General features: G+C 44.5%; 1 protein-coding gene across 8 annotated transcripts in view; it reads right to left on the bottom strand.

Annotated features, from left to right (window-relative positions):
• RAI2 (retinoic acid induced 2) overlaps window positions 1-22,132 on the bottom strand; it is a 337,772-nt gene that overhangs the window by 253,869 nt on the left and 61,771 nt on the right. Inside the window, exon 1 of one of the 8 annotated variants that reach the window (XM_073227439.1) lies at window positions 6,158-6,175. The exons of the other annotated variants lie outside the window; for them this stretch is intronic. The gene's annotated coding sequence lies outside the window, so the exon portion shown is untranslated. Of the gene's footprint in view, window positions 1-6,157; window positions 6,176-22,132 lie in introns of those variants that run through there. 8 annotated transcript variants of the gene reach the window in all.

The following is a 22,132-nucleotide window of genomic DNA, read 5'->3' on the forward strand; positions in this document are numbered from 1 at the left end:
TGTTTTTCCTTCTCTTCTTTTTCCTGCTAATTTTCCTCCTCTCAAGTGGATAAACAAAATCTTTTATTTTCTCATCAAAACACACATCATTAACTGCTAATCAACTCAAGGCTTGGAAATCCCTGAGCAACCTCTCAGTTTTCAGAAATGCCAAGCAAGAAATAAAGTACCGTTGATGGAGCCTTGGCTAATGGGACCAGGTCAGTCCCAGGGGGCCCCAGGTGCCAGCATCATAAAGTTAGGTCAGAAAGTAGGCCCTCTGTCTGTGGGTCATGAAAGACAGACGGCACTCCCTGGATCTTAGGTGTTAATGCCTCCCACTTGCTAGGGTCACATGAGATTGCCAAGAAAACAGGGTGCAGAAAGACCAGAGCCCCCCAAGGCAAGGTCAGTTGGAGGCCAGTGACTCTGGGAAAGACAAATGAGGTCCCTGGAAAGAGCCAGAGAAGGCTGAGTGATGGACAGCCTTCCGCAGATATAAAACAGCCCGGGTCTAGTTCTGGCCTAAATGGGGCCAGCTCCCTAAAAGAAAGTACTGGGCTTTCCCTGCCGCTAGAGAAGGCAGCAGGCTTGAGGGCTACTGTGTAGCCCTTTCTGGGCTGGGGCAGGTGTGGTGGGTTTAGGAGGAAGGACCCATAGGACAAGGAGAATGGAGGAAGGCAACAGGGCCATGCCAAGGCCATCCAACAGGTCTGGAATTAAGTGGGGAGCAAGAGAGAAGACTGCCCAAGCTGCCCAGAGAATGCCGAACAGTCCTGCCGATTCCATCTAATTTAATTCTAAGTGTAAGTCACATCATGCTATATAAAAGTGTGGGGGACACAGGGGACACTTAGCAGTCCTAGATTTGTCATTCACGGTTTTGATTCTAATGAGGGCCCTGACTACCCATGACATACGGAAAGGTGCCATTTGCTGAGGGCTGAAATTGAATTATGGCCATTGGAGGCTGGTGTGAGGAGTGAAACATTTGACAAGTGACTGAGTCTAACTGTCCTCCAGGCATGGTGGCAGCTCTGTTATCTCCAAGTGACTACCAAGGGGCAGTGTGGCATAGTGGCAGAGAGTGTGAACACTGGGACTATACTGCCTGGGGTTATAACCTCAGCTTCGTACCTCGGTAGCTCTATAACACTGGGCAAATTAACCTCCCAGTGCCTTTGTTTGCCCATCCGTGAAATGGGGTGAATAATGCTGCCCAAGTGTTTAGGCTGTCACGAAGACTAAGTGAGTTCATACAGGACAACCACCAGTGTTAGTGCCACAGTAAGCTTTCATAACTTCAGAAGTATAAATGCTACACGCTCACAAAAACCATTATTTAGAAGTTAAATTACTTGAATTTATTGTACACTTCTCTAGTTTTGTGAATGCATTTTGTGTACGTGGAAAGCGCATGCAACAGTGCTCAAAACAGTCAGTGTCTGTTGTTATCCTCATGTGCATAAATGCCTAAGAAGCTGTGTTTTTTTCTTTTACAGGGAAAACGAAAAGCCTGGGAATGTCTCCTTGGCAAATGTTAAGGATTTCCTGTATTTCTACAGAAGTCAGGATTCCATTCACTGGGAATGAATCAGCATAGGGAACATTTCTGCATCTATACAAGGCAGCATGTATGGCTGAAGTTCCTATAGTAGTTTGACAAAAGGGTGGATAAATGTGACCCTGAACAAAACTTCATTGGAGGTAGGAGGGCTCTAAGACCTCTTCCTGACCATTAAAGTCCCGGAAGAAAAGCCCCAGGCAAAATGTTATTTGAAATCCTTTTATAACAGCTCCTTTAACATCTACAAGTGGTATGATTTGAAGCGGCATCAAAACACACCAAAAATCATAATCCAACCAGCCCTTCACATGGCCTGAAATTCCACCATTACAGGCTATAGTCTCAGCTGCAGACACCCCCGGGAGCGGTAAGTGCTTTTAGTCATCAACTCTGGAGTGTGACTTTGTTTAATCAGCTGCTTTCCCTTAACAGCCAGCTGAGTGGCTTGGAATGAAAGAAGAGCAATTCTGATGGCGGCACAGTGGAGGTGAACTTGCCAACCTGGGGTGCTACCTTGGAGAGGACGAGGGTGCCAGTCTGAGCGGGTACTCCACGGAGGGCTGTAGGGAGACTGGGCCCCTGCGGGATGGGAGGGGACACTTCAGGATAAAGGCAGGACTACAAAGGGCAGAGCAGCAGCCCTCAGCCTCTTCTAGCTTTCTGCCTCCGTGTCTCCAACGAATCACAGCAAAAGTGCTTCGCGAAGGATTACATTATCGATTACAATACTCTTGTAGAAAGGCTTTGAAAAAGAGTGACAAGCAGACAGAAATTTTAAACTTTACTACTGAATGTTGCTGAATTCTAATTTGCTTGTTCGTTTGCCTCCCAAAAGGATTACTTGTCCCTCTCCATGCACTTGCAAAGTAATTTATATTCTTCACAATTAGGTTCCCTTAAGAAGAATCACTCCATAATATAATTAAAAATGAAAACCTTAACTCCTTGTCTTTAAAATGCAATAGCAACAACATTTCTTGGATAGGATATAACATTGCAAGCTTCTTTTTAATTTTGTCTTATGCGTAAGATGGTGCTTTGGTGGTAGACATTAATTGCAGTAAAATGGTAATGCAAACCCACAAGCAACATGCAGCCATCTATCTTATACTTGCTGAGATCAATGCTGTGATTATAATTAAGAATTCATGCTTGTGTGTGAGATAAATCTTCATATTGTGACATGTAAAATAAGATGTAAGATAATTATTTTCTTTCTAGTCTACCCCTAAATCAAAGAAGAATGTGTGGAGAGAAATTCTGTGGAAATTAAGGATATAGTGACCTGCCATTAACTAGAAGTCACTTAACTGGCTCATGTAACCTTGGGGAGAACTGCCAAGAATGTAGGTCTGGTACAGTCAAAATGTACCTTTTGGATTACATGTGTGAGAAAGAGGCTGCACAAGCACTCGGGTACCTGGCTCTAGGAATTGGGGGTGACCATGAGCAGCCCCAAATGTGAGTATGCGGTTAGGTGGAGAATTCTGGGAGGCACTGTGGACATGCCAGAAGTGACAATGGTAGTGGGTGAGGAGTTGCTGTCGGGATGCAAGCCTCTGGCACCACTTACATACTTCTCCACTGGGGCTGGAATCACGGTGGGTTGACAGAAGAACCTAGAAGGTGGGAAGCCTACCCCTTACTTCAGGAGTCCCCCCAAGAGCAGAACTATGTCTTTTCCTCGGTGCATCCCCAGGGCCTGGCATGTGATGGGCACTCCACAGATATTTGTTCACTGATCGAGTAATTCACTCACCTCACTGGGTCCCAGTGCTGGAATATTTGGGAGATGGGATAGGTGCTCTCCTACCACAGATGCCTCTAGGGTCAGGAAACAGGAGAAGGAAGGGGAGCAGGGGCAGTACAACTCCCCCATAAAAGTCCTCTAAGATACTTGAGTCACCAAAATGAAAGAAGAAAATGCATGTTTTCTACCCTCAGGGACTGAGAGAAGAGGGACAAAGTAGAGAGTCCAAGTAGACTGGGATGAGAAGGGGTGACACTAGGAGGTACAGGTGGGAAGGGTTTTTTTTTTTGGTATCATTAATCTACAATTACAGAAAGAACATTATGTTTACTAGGTTCAGGTGGGGAGTTTTTAAAGAATCACTTTAGGGTCAGTCCCCAGCTCTGAAAGCAGGAAGGGAACACTGTTAGAAGATGGGGCTGCCAAGGCTGTGGGCTGTGAAAGGCCAAGGGCAGAATGTTCTGGAGCAGGCCCAAGATGGCAAGAGAAAAACAGGGAAATGGGCAAAGCTCATTTGGTGGAATCTGGAGCCTGTGTGGTGGCGTCTGAGCACCACATTGAACATCGGAATTCTTGGTGAAGGCTCTGCTTTGCCTCTTCCCCATATGGTTTAGATTATGAAGTGTTGGATCTTCCTTTCCTGCTTTCCTTTTAGGGGGAATTAATAAGCAAAGGAAGATGTGCACATGGGTACAACCTCCCCAGGCTGGCCAGTGAACACAGAACACGGCATCTTACTCTAGTTTTTACAAGGGGTTGAGAGCAAGATGGCTTTCTTGCCAGCCCTCTGCTCTCCACTCAGGCTGGCACAGAGTTACATGCCATTTGAAACCCTGCAGGCACTGTTTTTAAAAATCTTCCACCCACCCTTCGGACTTAGAGTTTAAAAACCAACTTCGTTCCCCTGTTTTAACCATCCTTCCCATGGAAGTTTCCAGAACAGCTCAGAGAGGGAACCTCAAACTGCAAATGTCCACAAGATTTCCAAACAACAGCAACAATAAATCTAATATTGAAAAAAAAAACCTCACCCAAACATTTTAAAGTTAAAAATGCCAGTGTTTTCCTTAGCTTGAGGCAAAAATGACTTTTTTGTTACATGGAGAAAAGAAGCATGAAATCTCACAGGCCTTTGCCAAAGCTGGAACTCTCTGGGTACGCTTTGAGAAGGAGCAGGACATCGAGCGGGCCGTGGAAGGCACGCTGTTTAATTGGAAGTGCATGGGTCTCTGGCTCCATCTTCCCCATAGTCACCAAGATCTCCCCTGCTTGCTCTGCTTTCATCCCCCGGGGTGGTGGCGGTGGGGGTCTCTGGTGTCCGCAGAGGTTCCTTTGTGGGGAAGGCACACTGAAGAGGGCAGCCTCACCACAGCTGACCAGAAAGGCTCAGACGAAGCAGGCCTTCTGTGTCTCACTTTGCCATCCTTTCCTAACAACTTCCTATGGACGTTTAGATTACAGGAGTTCCCTACTCAGGAAACAGACGTGGTCCAAGCAGAGAGGTCATTGGGTATGGGCTGTGAGGTCAGAATTGCCTGGCTTCAAAACCTGGGTGTGCCACTCATTAGCTGCGCATCTTGGGCCAGTTAACTGAGTCTGCTTAGCATACCTTCTTCATCCCTAAGACAGAGCTAAGGAAGCCCACCCTGCAGAGTGGCTGGGGAAGTAGAGGAAGTGTGTGGAAAGTATTAGCTGACCAAATACTACTCTCCTTCTGGCTCCAATGACAAATTCAGCGATGCTGTCCCATGGGAAGGGTCCCCTTACTCGTGAGTTAAAACTTTTGACGGAAATGAAGATGTCAAGATGAGATTCAGCCTCTCTAAATTTCTGAGGGACTTGAATATTTTGAGATTTCAAGAGTTCAACTGAAAGCGAACTTACTCCTGACTTCACACATTTCTTAAAAGCAAATTATCACATACTGCCTTTCCTTAGCAGCGCACATATTTTTGCTTAGCAAACAATTTTTTCAGCTTCTGTAGGAGACAGGGCAAAAGCTGGGGATCACTATAGAAAGATCCCAAGGGATGCTGGTTCAGCACAGAGAGACATGTAATCTGGAATGTTAAGTCCCTGTCAGATAGCAAGCAAAATAACCCAATGACTTTACCTTTTATTTGTCAGGCAACTACAACTGGCAGAGGAGGAAATGTCCTGGGCATCCCTCATGCGCTGTGCTGACCAGCACACTGGGATAGATTTAGGTTCATAGTCTAACACAGAACCCACGGAAGGCAGCCAGCCCTATGCAAGTAGGAGACCACCAGCTCTGCATTTTCCCTCAGATACTGAACATTGATGCTACAATGCTGTTGTTTAATTTCTCCTGGAGAGTTCTTTTGAAATATTTAAAAAAATGCATTAATATCACTTGCAGGCAAATTAAGGTACAGTGAATAAGATAAATGAATAATAAAATTGGAGGAAAGTGTATGGGGATATTAATGTCCATCAGAAACATCCAAAGGGATAATTGCTGCTAGCTCCTTTAAAAAAGTAAAATCCTTTTCTCCTACAAGGAGACTGGGCTTTCTCAGCAATGAGATTCATAGAAAGAAATTGGCCATGCTGGGCTGTGAAGCAAAGAGTTAATTATTGGATATACAGAGGTTAAGAGCACACATCCTTTAAAGGCACAAATCTGACTCCATCTAACCCTGAGTGACTTCGAACAAATTTCTTAACCTAAGACTCAGGTTTATCAGCTGCAAAATGGGGATGAGAAAGTGTCTCCTTCCTTAGGTGGCGGTGCCGATGACCTGGGGTAATGCATACAGTAACAGCCTATCATGAGCTCTCAATATTGTGTTTGCTATTATGAGACTTTTAGGGGTCCAGGAAAGGCTCAGGACACTCACAGTTCTGACGCCGATGACTGGCCCCTAGATGATCGCAGGAATTAGCTGGTCAGGAGATCAGTTCCGGGACATGACCTAGGCAGGAAGGAGCAGTCAGAGGCCTGGCTGCGGCAGGCCTGGTCTGCACACTGACGCAGTGGAGGGAGTCAGCGAGGTCTGAGTGCTCCCTGTCCTGACTCACTTGGCCGAGGGGCACAGGGGCTCCAGAGCCCCAGCTCTACATTTAGCCAGAAGGATTGCTCGCTTAGAGGAGGAACTGACGTACCAGACTGCAAAGCACCATGCCTACGGGAGCAAGAGCCAATACTAATAGCACTGCCTTTTAGCTGTATAATTGTCTACAAATATCTTTGCAAATATTACCTCATTTAATCCTTTCATCTGGGAAATGGAGCCCAAAATGCCTATGTTATTATCCCATTGATCTAGGAAGTTACAGAGACTCTTAAAGGCAAAGTGACTCACCTCAGTGTAAACAGAAGGTAAGACAACAAGTAAGACAAGTAAGGTAAGACAATAGCCAAAGCTACTGGCATGACGGAGTACTTGTTCCAGCAATAGTAGCTCTGCTAAGAGGCAGCAAGACTTCAGGGACTTAATACACAGATATGTATTTCCTGGTTCTGGAATAATCCAATGTGGGTATCCCCATTCACTGGGGAAAACAGGTCTGTATGGTGATTCAGGGATCCAGGTGCTGGCACCTTGTGGCTCCACCACCAATATGTGGCTTGTTTGCATGAAGGGAAAAGAGTGTGGCAGAACACGTGGCAGGTTTCTGTGAGTCAGGCCTAGAAGTGATATATATATAATTTCTGCTCACATTCTGCTGGTTAGAACTCAGTGACATGGCCACACCTAACTACAACAGAACCCAGAAAAGAAAGACTAGCTGTGTGGCCCAAGAAGAGAACACAGGTATGATGAATAACATTGGCCCATCCCTGCCAGCCAGGAACCCACATCACCTTAATCCGAGTCCGGTGTTACTTCTATTACACTAGGTTCGCATGGTAATGGACTTTCGATGACTCGATGGATCTAACATGGCATAATCTAAGGTATAAAGGACATCTCTGCAGACCTTAACATGGCTTAGCACTGAGGGCCACTGAAGGTTGGAAGAATGCAGGCTAAAAAGGTCAGTGGCAAGTTGAAGACACAGTAAACACATGTGCCAACCCTGAAAGAAGGTTTCTTTGTTCCTGGAGATGTTCAGGAACATGCGTGTATACTATGTCAGCACTGCTGGGCCCAATGGCTGGAGCAAGAGTCACAAAATTAGAACGAGGACATCTCGATGCTTTACTGCCACCTAAATTAAGATAAAATGGGAAGTGATGCCATCAAGCAAGAGGAAAACTTGGGCTCTGGCTTTTCAGTCCAAACATTGGGCACTAATAAGAGCTCCTTGAGGTCAAGGAGCAGGTCTTTAATCTCTAAAACTCTAACACTTTGCATAGAGCTTGGCATAAAGTAGCTTCTCAATAGCATTTTGTTGAGTGAATGAAAGAAGGGAGAAATAAGTATACATTTAAGTTTATTTTGTTTCCACATCCCATCTTATGAAGCTTAACACTCCTTCACAACTGAATCAGTGAAAGCTTTTGAATTGTCACTAGTGTCGGTGAGTAGGTACCATCCATGCCCATTTAATGAATAATTGAGAATTAACAACGATCCAAGTCAATGGTGCTGGATTGCGAAATGAACTTTTCATGTTTTGATAAGTGCAGCTTAATGTGAATTATTTATTATATTTTGTGGTACATTTTGTAAAAGTAAGGAAGATTTAGTAATGTGAGTCACTGCCAGCTCTTTGATGGTAAACGGTGTTCCATGTCGGCATACTCCCTCCATCACTGCCTGTCAGAGGCTTTACTGAGGGACAGCAGGGTGGTGAGGCCCAAGAGAAATACCAGAGCGGAAAGACTCCGTGGCCAGATTGGCAATGTCAGAAGAAAGGGAACCACCGAGAAGACTGTTTACTGTACTGACTTCCACTCCACATCAGCGACCTGGAAAGTGATTTTAATATTTTAATAATCTGTGTTACTAAAGGTGCAGGGGCAAAAATTTCACTGACTTTTGAGCACTACAGCAAGCCTCTCACTAAGGGACATCCAGCCAATTGCTGGAACCCACCATGATATTCTGTGCCAGGAGAATTTTTTTAATAATAACTGGACTATTTGAAAATCACGTTCTTAATTAACCAGAGTAAAAATTAAAATCCAAGTAAAGTTCTGACCCCAAATACATAACCTGAATCCAATCATGAGGAAGCATCAGACAAACCCAAATCAAGGAACATCCGATGAAGCCATGGAACTATATTCTTCTAAATAAGTCAATGTCATGAAACTTCACAAAGACAGATGACGAACTGGTCCAGACTAAAGGGGACTAAAGACATGACTACTGAATGCAATGTTTGTTCCTGAATTGGAACATGGGCTGTTTAAAAAAAATAACTGTTCCAAAGGACAGTATTGAAACAAGCAACAAAATCTGAATATGGACTCTATTGAATATGGACTAGCTAATGGTGGTACATCAATGCTCAGTTTCCTGAACTGGATAATTGCACTGCGGTTTTGTAAGAGAATGCCATTAAATACTGAAATATTTAGAGGTAAAGGGTCACGATGTCTGCAAGTTAGTTTCACAAGGCTCAGCAAATAATTACAAATAACGTACAAGTAGACACATACAGAGAGATTTGGAGGTCTGTTAGAGTAAGTAGTGTTACCTTAACTTATACTCTGTCTCACCAATTACTTGGACTTATTTGTCTAGTCTTCTGAAAAATGTTAATAAGTAAATGTAAATGAAAGTTCATGGAAGTTCATTACACCATTTCTACCATTTTCTTATAGGTTTAATTTTTTTCAAAGTAAAGGTTAAGAAGGACATGCACACCACACACACACACGCATACATACACACACACACACACACACACACACAAGACCCACATTCCCACTCAGTATCAGCAACTGTTAAGGAGCAGAATAGGTCTTTAACATTCCTAAGGAATTAACCACTGAATTCTTGAATTGTTTAATATCCATAAGACATTGCATCCCTTGTCAAATGCAGAAAAACGTAACTTCCTGAGCAAGAATGTGTACGTGACAAGCAGAGAAAACGAAGCCACCTTGAGAGGTAGATACTAGCAATTGGCTGGATATCCCTTAGTGAGAGGCTTGCTGTAGTGCTCAAAATTCAAGCCCCACCAAAAATAGAAATGACTGTCAGGGTCACTCACAAAGAGTTGGAATGGCAGTTGTTGAATCTTCAGATGCCAAGAATCCACCTTATTTGGAAATCAGCAGGGGTTCCTTTTTGAGCTCCAGATATTTGGGGTTAGAGTGTTTTGTTTGGGAAGTTAGACAGGTGGTTTAGGAGTCTCAGTGAGCTTTCCTAGATGAAGGGGCTGGACTGTTTGTGGGGGAGATGGTAAAGGGAGTCAAGGAATAGTTGGGGATTGATAATTTAAGAGGCAAACTAAATGGAGTTCAAATACAGTTCAGCTCGGCCTCCTCTTCCTGCCCATGGTCCAGTAGCAGGTGCTTTCCCTGCAGAAAGGGACTGTTATGTGCACAGGGAACAAAGATGGAATTTATTGCACAGAGTTATCCATTGTATATAAGTTACTGTGACTAGATGAAAAGAATATGGTATTTCTAAGCCGTCTGCCTAGAGAGAGAAATAGCTGTGTAGCAGGCAGTCTTTATAATGGTTTTTATTGTAATGGGATTTCTTTTTTATCGATGTCAGAGGTCAGATGATCTACCAGGTTTCCTATTGAATTTTGGATTTCTCCTTCCATAAGTCATTTTTCTGACGAGATTGGACAACTGGGTTATGTTTACCAGTTGGCATCTGCCCAGCAAGGTGAAAAATGTTATTAATTTGGGAAAATAGTCACATCACTCTTGCTAGAACCCATTCTGCTTTCTTTTTGCCTGCAGTGTTTTGCTTAAAGTCCTTAAAAGTGCCATTTAGGGCCTTTTGAAATCTCATCCTGAAGTATATTTCCAGTCCACACCCTCCCAACTCTGCTACCACCCAATCCCATGCTGCAGTCACTAGGACTAGGTCCGTGCTCTTTCCTATTTTGTCTTCTAGAAATACATGCCCTGCCATCTCTACCTAATGAACTCATATCCATCCTTCAAAGCCCAGCTCAAATATCACTTCTTCTGGAATACCTTCCATGACTCTTGATCCCTCCTTGATCTCAGGCACAATGAGTCACTTCCTTTTCTGTCCTCCAGTGGTAGCTTATTCAACCTTCTGTCCTCCATTGGTACCTTATTCAACCTTCATCGTCATCAATGATGATAATGTCATCATCATTCACACAGTCATCTAGAATTAAAATTTTTAACAACTTGGGGGTTGAGATCCTATTTTATACATCTGCATTCTCTATACCCAGCCCAATTAATGCTACATAGTACACAGGCATTCAAAAAAGTGTGTGGAAGGAATGGCTCAATCAATGAAGCAATCAACAGCTAGAAAAATACCAACTGTGTGCACTGCCTCACTACAAGCTAAACACTCAACATGTATGAATACAGCATAACAGCCTCTGTTGACTGAGTGCCTACTTTCTGCTGGTATGATGTGTATATTTTATGGCACATCAACTGTACTATATGATTATTATGTTCATTTTACAAATGAATAAACCAAGTTATGTAGGAATCCCCACTGGCTGAGGTTCTCTCCTTTGTGTCCCTTTGGAAGATACTCTTCAACACCTTTGGGGCAAGAGGGATGGATTACGGAGGAAATCTGGCCTCCATTCCCTTTCAGCCTATCCCAAAGGCTCTCCCTGGCTTCCTCTTGCTGACCAGTGGCCACTGCTAGCTACTAAAGGTAGCTTTGACACAAATAATAATGGCACTCTGAAATTTCCTGGTATCAGTAGTTCTTGGAATCATAGTTTCTCTTCCTCATCACATTCTGATCCCATGATTTGAATAGATTTGGAAGCAACATTTCTAGAACATGCTATAGGCCATTCTGGAAGGCCTAACCATCAGAACTTAGGGTCAAGTCACATGTAAACTTTGTGGTGATTCTCTACAAGCATAGAGAAATGGTTTGGGCTTTTTAGTAATACAGGCTTTCCTGTTGAGCCTATCAGGACCATACTTCAAAGCTCTAGGAAACGCTAGCTCCCATTCATCACCCCTTCTCCATTACCTCTCACGCCATTAGCTCTATATGCCATTCCACTAATGATCCCCTGCTACTCGGTAGTCAGAAATCTATTCTTCCTCTCTATGTGCCATCCATATTCCTCATCCAAGAAAGTGGCAGGGCCCTTTTTGGTGGCATCAATTGTTAATCAGATTCACACAAATGAAAACTGCTTGGAATTTGCCAGTTCACTTGGTAATACAAGTATTCACAATGTAAAGGAAAACAAAGGCATAAATAGAAAACAACTGAAATCTCCATCTTCTACAATATTCATGTATCTTAATTACAGCTAAATAACTGCAACCTTAGCTTGGTGGGGTTTTGTTTTTTTTTCACAGGAGGTTAACTTGCTTGAAAAAAAGAGGAGGACGAAGAGGAAAGTAAAATGTAATTCACAGAAAAGAAATCAAGCATTTATTTTAACCAACACATTATTCCTCTACTTTATAGAACTGCTTCCTAATCCTCTGGTGAAAAGGTTTTAAGTGACTGATCCCAGAACTAGTCTCCTGGAAACCCCAGCCTACCACCAGTATGGGGAACTTGGACTCATCTTGGAAAGAGTCCTCCTGTCTAGGTGCCCAGGGGCACGGTGAGGTGGTAACTACCTTGTATCTACTTTTAAATGCAAAACTTCTATATATTTGAATAGACATTTGGCAAAGAAGACATGAATGGCCAAAAGAAACCTGAAAAGATGCTCAATGTCATTTGTCACCAGAGAAATACAAATTGACACTAAAATAAGACACCATTTCATACCCACTACAATGGCTATAATAAAAAAAAAACAGACAATAACAAACATGGGTAAGGATGTGAAGAAACTGGAACCCTCCTCACATTGCTGGTGAGTATGTAAAATAGTACAGCCAATCTGGAAAACAGTTTAGTAATTTCTTCGAACTTGGAAGTAGAATTTACCCTACAACCCAGCAATTCCACTCCCAAGTACCTACTTCAGAGAAACAAAAACAAACATTGATGGCGATTCACATGTAAATGTTCATCACAGCACTGTTCACAATAGCCAAGATGTGGGAACAACCCAGATGTCCACTGACCAGTGAATGGATAGGTAAAACGTGGCACAGCCATAACAACAGATTACTATTCAGCAATTAAAAGGGACAAAATAATGATACATGCGGAACATGAATGACCCTCGAAGGCATGACATTACGTGAAAGAAGTCAGATGCAAGCGGCCACCCAGTTGATATGAAATGTCCAGAAAAGGCAACTGTATGGAGACAGGAAGCAGATTACAGGTTGCCTGGGGCTGGGAGCAGGAAGGTGAAGCAGGCACAAAGGATCTTATGGGGGATGCCAGAAACGTTCTAAAACTGGAATATGGTGATGGTAGCACAACTCAGTAAATTTACCAAGAAGCCATTCAACTGTACCCAGAATTTTATGGTATGTAAAGTGTACCTCAATATAATTGTTTTAAAAATAAGTAAAAGAAGTAGTAAATAATAATACTGATAATAGGATAAAATAAATAAAAACCCTAAAGGAGTTACATTTTACACAGCCCCAGCCTCTCCTTGAGGTCCTAAGCCCCGTGATGCCTCTGGGATCCACTCAGCACTCCGGAGGGATGGCAGCGGCGCCTTCCACTGCACTGGCCAGCTCTCCACCACTCTTAATCCCAAGCCCAAATGGGCATTTTGCAGGAATGCTGGGCCATCCAGGGGACGAGCTCCACCAAATGCCTGCTGAATCCTACCACAGCAGCCAAGCAGTTCTCACATACCTCTAGGCTGCGCTGGGATAGGTGCCCTGGGGTGGGGGTGGAGGGTGGGCTTCATGTGGGAAGGCCAGTTCTCATGGTCTCAGGCCATTGGCATCTTGCCTTATTTCAGGAATAGTGGTCCTTCTACTCCTCTCTCCCCATGATCCCAGCTGGCTCTGTTTTCTTTCTTAAACAAGATATTTTCTGAGCATCACTATGTGTACTAGGTACTGCATATATTAGTGTTATCATTGACCAAACACTTTTATAGCACTTGGTCAGTGCCAGACACTCTTCTAAGTGCTTTACAAAAGTCGCCTCATTTAATCCTCGTAACAATGTGAGAATAGGTACACAGTTATTATCTCCACTTTAACAGATGATGAAGGAGTGACTTGTCCAAGCTAGTAATGCAGGGCTGGGATTTGAACCCAGATGACTGTGCTCTAGAGGATGGGCTCTTAACTGGTATATACTAAACATACCATTGCATTTCATTCTCCTTCGTGAAGTCTGTGCTTCCATCTGCATTTAGAAAACAAAGCGACAGCTAGGATTGGACTGTAGAGTTGCCATTTTCCAGTTGAAGTTTTTACTTCATTATACCATAACTGCCTCTTCCCAGGCTTTTTCTCCTACACCAGCACTTCTCAAACTTGAGTGTACATCAGAATCCCCTGCAGAAATCCCCAGATTCCTGGGCCCCACTCTTACAGTCTTTGATTGAGCAGCTCTGGGGCAGGGCCTGAGAACCCCCAGTTCTAACAAGTTCCCAGGCGATGCTGATGCTTCTGGTCTGGGGACCTCACTCAGAGAACCCCTTTCTACATCAATCCACTGAAACTAACCCCATCCCAGGAGGTTCTGTAAAGTGATGATATATCAGAAAACTAGGTTTTACTATGAAATTAGCCATGGGCTACTCAGGCCAACACCAAGGGCTAAGAAGACTGGGCGCACCTATTCCTTTTTTTGTCTTCCTGCATTTTTAGCTAAGTATGGACACCCCCAGGGGATTCCTATGCACATTCAAGCTTTAGCTGCCTGCTCTCATTCACCTCTGAAAGCCTAGATTTCCTTTTGGAAATCGAAATTTCCCATTTGGCTTCCACTGGCTATTATATACTTAATAAAAACTCAAAATGCCTAATTTGTATTAACTGCTATGAGGCTTAATACAGAAAGGCCAGAGATCTGGGGTCACACAGACTTGGGTGAAATCTCAGATCCTTTCACTGACACTGGAGACTAAGTATCACATGTAAATATATATGGTGGTGATAAGCATCTACCTCAGGGCTTTGGTGAGTTGTTACCTCTGGCTTGTAGAAGTGTCCAGCACTTATAGGCACTTAAGAGTTAGGACGTGACTAAAACTCAGTTAGGTAAGAAATGAGTTCAACAGCATGGGAAACGGGCCTCAAATGACAATGGCCTAAACAAGACAGTTTAGGTCTGAGTCACATAGAAGGCCAAACTGATATGGTGGCTCCACTCAATAAAGTCATCAAGGGCAGAGGCTTCATCTCTCTTTAGGATCCATCTGCAAGATGGCTCATCCTTAGGCCCACATTCCAGCAAGTGGGAAGAAGCAGGACACATCATTTTTGCTCATATTCCATTTTCCAGAACTTAGTCATGTGGCGCCACCTACCTTCACAGGAGGCTGGGAAAGGTACCTAACCACAAATCAAGAGTTTTCTTGTGACAGAAGAAAGGAGAGTATATACAGGAGGACAATTTGCAGTTCCCATACATATATCTCTATATTTGATCCAGATGTGCTGGGATGCCAGAGAAGGAGGTAAAGAAACTGGGAAAAGGACAAATACAAACAAGGCAGAGTTGTAGTTCTAGGCAGCAACACAAGTCCTGAGAGAGGCCCAGCGTGTTGAGAGCAGGAAGCAAAGCAGAGAGACAGATGAACGACATCACGTCAAAGCCACAAGGAAGATCTGCCACTCAGCCAGAGGTCACTTATGGACAGGCACCCAAGTATCTTCTAGCCTTGATGGGCTGAACCAGCCCATGGGGGTCCAGCCAAACTACAGGCAGGAGGGAGAGCAGGCAGGGACTGGAATGGGCAAGACTGTGACCTTCCCATGAGCCAGATGATCTTTTGTGACAGTAGTAATGGTGGACTTTCAACTGGTTCTGATTAGGTCCCTCTTGCTTCAGATTAAAGGCTTTCCCTTCACCCCCCTTTACCACCCCAAATGGCCAACGTCCACAACCTGCCTCTTGGAGGATAACAAGGGCCCAAGACCCTTGGCTGGTGGCTTGATGGGGGGGTGCTGTTTGAGGACTGCTCAGCAATGAGCTTGCCACAGAACTCCTGACCCTCGAGATGCAGGGCCCTTCCACTACTGGCCCGTCTGAGGTCCCAGGATGCTCCACTCCTCCTTTCCACATGCCTCTGCTTCTTCCTCTTCCTGCTCGCCCCGGTGCCCAGGATTCCAGGGTGATACACTGGTGACCTGAGGAGCTTCTAAGAATCCTGATGCCTGGGCCCCACCCCACACCAACTGAGTCAGAATTTCATCTCAGCCCCTCAGTCAGATTCTACTGACCCCAGGTGGGGCCTGGGCCTCTGTATTTTAAGAAGCTCCTCAAGCTACTCTAATGGGTAGCCAGGGTGAAGAACCACTGCCCTATGAGAAAATAAGTCATTCCTGAGAGCCAGGAAACAGATGAGAGTTCCATGAGTAGGCAATTTTTGGCAGAAAGGACATAAAATTTGGATCTCCCAGATGATTGGGTGCTAGGCAATAAACAAGCCCTTCTCTACTGTACAGTGCAAAGGAGTAGCCCTAACTAGGGGCTTCTGTTAAAATGCAAGTTCTGACGCAGGAGGTCTGGAGTGGAGGCTGGGAGTCTGCATTTCGGATAAGTTCCCAGATGCTGCTGGTGCTCCTGGTCCCCCACCACACTTTGAGTGGCAAGGCGGTAAGCTATGTGGCTTTCAGAATCAGAAGAGACAGAGAGTGACGGAGGGTAACACTGATGTCATCCCCAGTGCATAATTAGCTTCCTAAGTTCAGCCTCCACAGGCTCTTTATTCCCCCCACCCCAGGTATTTGGCGAGCCCTAGCACTTCCAGGGTGCAGGGCCTTTGATGCAAGGTGGGGCAGGAATGCTGGCCGTGGCCCATTTGCTTCTGGGCTCCCCTGTAATAGTTCCCTCCCGTCATCTCTGCCTCTGGGTTTCCTGGGCGCAGGCTCAGACAGTGCTTCCTCCCACCTTTGGTCCTGCTCACGCTACACTAGGACTCAGGGCTTGGGCCTGACCTCCCTCGCCTTGTCCTCAGTGCTGTGTGGCCCCTGTTTCCATGCCTATGTTGAAGTCACTCCTCTCCTGGTTTTTCAAGCTGCCACCAATCCTGGTCCACCAAATCCCGATTCTCTGGTCCTAAACTCACCTTGTTTAATAGACTGACTCAGTCAGGTTCAGAGTTCTGTGCCTTTAAAGCCAACAGAGACTTTTCAGAACCTTCAAAGGTCCAAGTAAATCCCAAAACTGCGCAGCACAATTCCAGGATGACCTTACCAATTCCTCCTCTCCCATCTCCATTCACATCAATCCTGATTCTCGATGTGTCCCAAAAACCTTGCTCTTCCCACTGAAACTTATCGCTGCTCATTTGACCTAAGGTCCAATGACTTGGCTTGGCCTTCCTGTCTCTCTGTTGCGTCTGGTATCTAGCCTCAGCCCGTTCCGTGTCCAGCCCCGATACACCCACCTTGGCACTGACCACTTGAAGCCCTGCTACAGAAGCCACGAAGGGACAACTGCACATTGCCAGCTGCCATCACTCTGTTAGCCTTCACCTGGCAGCACCATCTCTTTTACCTACATAATCCTGCCAGGTAGAACAAGGCACTGCAGACTTAATGGGGTAGTCATTTCATAAAATATACAAATGTTGAATCATTATGTTATACGCCTGAGTCTACCATCATGTTAGATGTCAATTATATCTAAACTTTTTAAAGATATAAATCAATAAATGAGAAATGTATGTGAAATGCCTGACACATATTTTTAAGTGTACTATTCAATGGTGTTTAGTATACTGGCACATTTTTAATGTTTAGAAATATTAGATGTTGTTGTTACTGGTGTTATTATTGGTGTCCCATAATCATGAGATTGTGAGCTCCTTAAGCTTATGCGTATTCATCTCTGAACCCTGATAACACCTAGTACTATCCTTTGAACTTCAGGGGTGCTAAATAAATGATGTCTGCACAGTCAAAGAAAAAAGAGATGTGAAATACACACACATACACAATGGAATATTATTTAACCATGAGAAAGAAGGAAATCCTGCCATTTGCAACAATATGGATGGACCTTGAGGATATTATGCTAAGTGAAATAAGCCAGACAGAGAAAGACAAATACTTCATGGTATCACTTTTCTATGGGATCTAAAAACGTCAAAGTCATAGAAACAGAGAGTACAAAAATGGTTGCTAGGGCTTGGGGCCGGGGGTGGGGGGGTAATAGGGAGTGGCTGGTAAAGTGTACAAACTTTCAGCTCTAACATGAGTAAGGCCTGAGGGTGTAATGTACAGCAAGGTGGTTACAGTTGATAACCACTGTGTTGTACAATCGAAATTTACTAAGAAAGCAGAACTTAAATGTTCTCACAAAAGAAAAACATTTAAAAAGACAAATCTGTGAGGTGACAGATGTGTTAATTAACTAAATCGGGGAATCCTTTCACAATGTATATGTATATCACATCATCACAATGTACACTTGAAATAGCTTACAATTTTGTCAATTATACCTCAGTAGAGCTGAAAACAAACCTCAGTTCAAGCTTGACTATTTTAAAGGTGCCAAACCCACAGTGACCATTTATAAACTACATTTAACTAGAAAACAAAAGAGAATGTTTAAAAGTAATCTCTCAGCAATCACAAACACAGAATTCATACACACACACACACACACACACACACACACACACATATATATAAAATCATGTGTGCTTATTCAATAACCTCTCATTTTACTACTGTGTCTGGAAGAAAGATGGGGAAATTAAAACAGAGACGCAAAACCCCCACAATTCCAAGACATCAATGGACACTCGATGGGGACATGAAGAAACGAACCTACAAATGAATCAAATCTTTGGTTGGCCTGATATTCAAAAACCCAGAGCAGGAAAAGCAGTTCTGAAAGTTTTAGAATAAAAATGAGAAAATCAAAACAAAACACAAAAGAGGTGGAGATGATGCAGGGTGAGGCTCCTCTTAGCAGTGTAGATGACTCCTGGAGAAAAGCCGTACAGGAGCTCAAATACGCTACGTTACCAATGATGTGAAATAGGGAAAATAGAGCTCTCAGAAAATTACCACATAAAAAGCCACAACTCCCCAAATACCCAAAGTAAAATTAAAAACCTCAGTTAGAGAAGAGCTTTACAGTGAGAACTTGGTGGGGCAAGGGGATTTAGGCAGCAGTCAACTTGAGTTTGAGAGGCCTAGGCTGGCCACATAGGCATGTTTACATTTTCCCACACTGCACGGTGCTGTGAATTATGGTCAAACTCCAGGTCCCCAGGCACAAAGCGGGGCACAACATGCCCCTTCCCCTGCTTCGATACAACTGCATGGAACAGGCTCTCTCTGAATTGTCCCTCACCTCCTTCCTCCCTGGTACCTACCCTCCAGATCCCCCGGGGGCAAAATTTAGGATCTCAGTCATTGAAAAGCTCACTCATTACCAATCAGAAGAAAGACTGCAATGGAAAAACAGCTTCTTTGTCCTGGCTGGTTCTCAGCTTTTACAAGAGTCTGTTTAGAGTAGAGTATAAATTAACCCAAGAAATTGAAATCGGATATAGCTCAGGCCTCTACGGGTGACCCAAGTGGGCGGTGATCAGGGAAAGGCTGCCCAGTCTTGTCAGAATTCTGGGAGGGTTTGTGAGCAGGGGCCGAGCATGAGCAGACAACCCCAACGGCGGTCAGCCTCCTGCCTCCTCCTGGCCCTCTGGCCTTTCCCCACGGGGCCTGCAGCCACCAGCCTGGATGAAAGCATGCAGCCTCCTGCCCCAAGCTGCCGTCTGCCTGTCCACAGGCTAGCTTTCAGCTGCTGAACTCAGAGGGACCCTTTGGAATTGCTAACGCCAAACTTCTTCCTTCACACAGAGAGAATTCAGAGTCTGCCAGAGCCAAAATTATCAAGTACACAGAATTGGTCTCTTTGCAACCCCTCTCCCTCTTTTCCAGCTAACATTTGCTCTTTAATAGCTGCTTCTGAGCCTACCTGCCCCTCACTCCCCATGATATCACGAGAAGACTACCTCCTCAGTCTCACACGGGCCCTGGCACAATGACCACTGCGTGCTGCAAGCCCTCTCCTTGAGGGTCTGCAGGGAAGCCCCGCTGAGAGAGAATACCGTCCATGCACATGCGCTTCCTCAAGTGGCCAGCAGCTCTCTGAAATGGAATCCTCCAGTGCGATCCAGTGAACGCATTCATTCACAGATTAAACCCCCAGAATGCACAGGCAAAATAAATTTTGCCGATAGGAGAATGGATATACTTTCTGGGATGCAAACTCTTTCACCAATCCCAGGAGCTGTTCCGAAGAGGTAACAGCGAAAGTGAAAAGTGAAGCCCTGCTTGGCAGGAGCACCGGCTTCTACTGCTGCGACTCCTCCTCACCTTAACAAGATCCTGGAGGAACAAAGGACCCCCAGTCAAGGCTATTTAGGAAGGAGGCAATCCGTCAAACCCTTTAACTGAAGCACTGGCTCTAACTCAGCCCTTGGAGACACAGACTGCCAATTTGTTCCTTTTTCCTTCCTTCAGTATTGATTGGGGGGCTTTTATTTGCCCGGTACTATGCTAGTTCTGGGATGGAACTGCCAATTCACGGAGGTCACGGCCAAGCAGAAAGGACAGGCAAAAGAGATAAGCTTGGGGAGAGGTTCAGTGTGGCGGGAGGTCCCCTCCCAAATCAGAAACTCTTCAAGTGAGGTCTTGCATCTGTGTTTTGACAAGCCCTGTGGGATTCTGATGCACTCAAGTTTGAGAACCACTGCTCTCGGCAGAAAAATTCATGACTTTCCAACCTGTAAGTCCCTTAGTCCCTTAACGTGGGCTTTACACACACAATTTCATTTTATAGTCCCAGGGGATAATAATAGCCTGCAAGGTAGAGATGTATTGCTTAAGATAATGCTAGCTGCTGTAATGAATAAACCTATAATTTCAGTAGCTTATCACAATAGAAATGAATTCCTGGCTCACATTACAGTTCCACACGGGCATCCATTTTGGCAGTAGCAGGAGGATGGACTCTGCTCTACCAGTTACTGAGGGACCCAGGCTAATGGAAGCTTTACCATCTTCATCATCAGGCTTCCAAGATCAGCCGGGAGTCAACAATGAGCCAGCAGGTGGGAGAGGAGAGTGTGGAAAATACACCCCTTCTTCACGGGCACCTCAGCCAAAAAGTGACACACATCACTTCTACTCCCATTCCATGAGCAGTCATACTGGCCTCACCTAGATGCAAGTGGTACTGGGAAATGTAGTCCCTGCCTGGGAGGTTGCTTTCCAGTCCCAACTGCATACTCTAGAAGGGTTGTGTAAATGTGTGCTGGGCATCTGGCATCTCTACCACAGAAGGGGTTGCAGTTTTGCAGATGAACCAAGGTTTGGCCAGACTGAGAATTCACTGGAAGTCACACAGCTTATAAAGCTGGAGTGAGATTTAACCCACAGTCTGTCTAATTCCAGATCCCTGCTCATTAGAATGCCTCATCATAATGTCCACAGTCACCCTCTGTGCTAGGCTGACTGATGCGCCCTCCCTCAAACGCTGTCCACATCCTAATCCCTGGAACCTGTTGACTCTGTCACCTTACATGACAACAGGGACTTTACAGATGTGATTCAGCTCAGAATCTTCAGGAGATTATCCTGGTGAAACCAATGCAATCACAAGAGTCCTTATAAGAAGGAGGCAAGAGACTGAAGATCCGAGAGAAAGAAAGGAGACGTGACAATGGAACCAGAGGGTGGAACGGTGCGGATGGAGGAAGACAGCCCAAGCCAAGGAGTGCAGGCCACCTCTGGAGGCCAGAAAGGGCACGGAAACAGATTCTCCCCTGAAGCTTCCAGAAGAAACCCAGCCCTGTGACACCGTGATTTTACACTTCTGGCCTCCAGAGCTGTAGGGAATAAATCTGTGTTGTTTGAAGCCACCCAGTTTGTGGTAATTTGTTACAGCAGCCCTAGGAAACTAATAATCCTCTCAGTATTCTGATTTCAGCTGGATAGCTGGGTAGCAGACCCCCTTTGGCGGGGCCCTGCAATCTCAACCCTCCATTTTCCCTTAGTCCCACCCAAGATATCCTGGCCTCCCTGACAAGGAGAATGACGTGTCCCCATATTACCAGAACTTGACACACAGCCAAGATGTCAATTAAACATCATTTTGAAAATACTAAAAGAAATAACTAACATTTTTAAATTTCTTGAAAACATCTATTCATGCTAAAAAAATTTTTTAAAGCCGAAAAATTAGGAATGGAGGGGGAAAGGTCATCAACTTGAAAAAGAACATCTACCGAAAACTTACAACTAACATGGTACTGAATGGTGAAAGACAGAAAGCTTTCCCTCTAAGGTTAGGGACAAAACAAGGATGTCCTCACTCACTGTTCTTATTCAACACAGTCCTGGGAGTCACAGAAACATAATAAGACAAGAAGAGGAAATAAAATGCATACAGCTTAGAAAGAAAGCTAGAAAACCAGTCCCTGTTTGCAGATGACATGGCTGTCTAAATGGAAAATTCCAAAGCATCTACAGAAAAACCTCCTAGAACTAAGAAGTGAATACAACAAGGTTGCAGATACGAGATAGGCACACAAAACTGATCACACCATTTATATAAACAATAAACACACAGAGACCAAAACTGAAAACGTAATACCATTTACACTCACTACATAGGTATGAGCTTAGAAATGCATGTTCAGGATTT

The sequence above is a fragment of the Manis javanica genome, chromosome X (assembly GCF_040802235.1).
Source record: "Manis javanica isolate MJ-LG chromosome X, MJ_LKY, whole genome shotgun sequence".
NCBI classification, from domain to species: domain Eukaryota; kingdom Metazoa; phylum Chordata; class Mammalia; order Pholidota; family Manidae; genus Manis; species Manis javanica.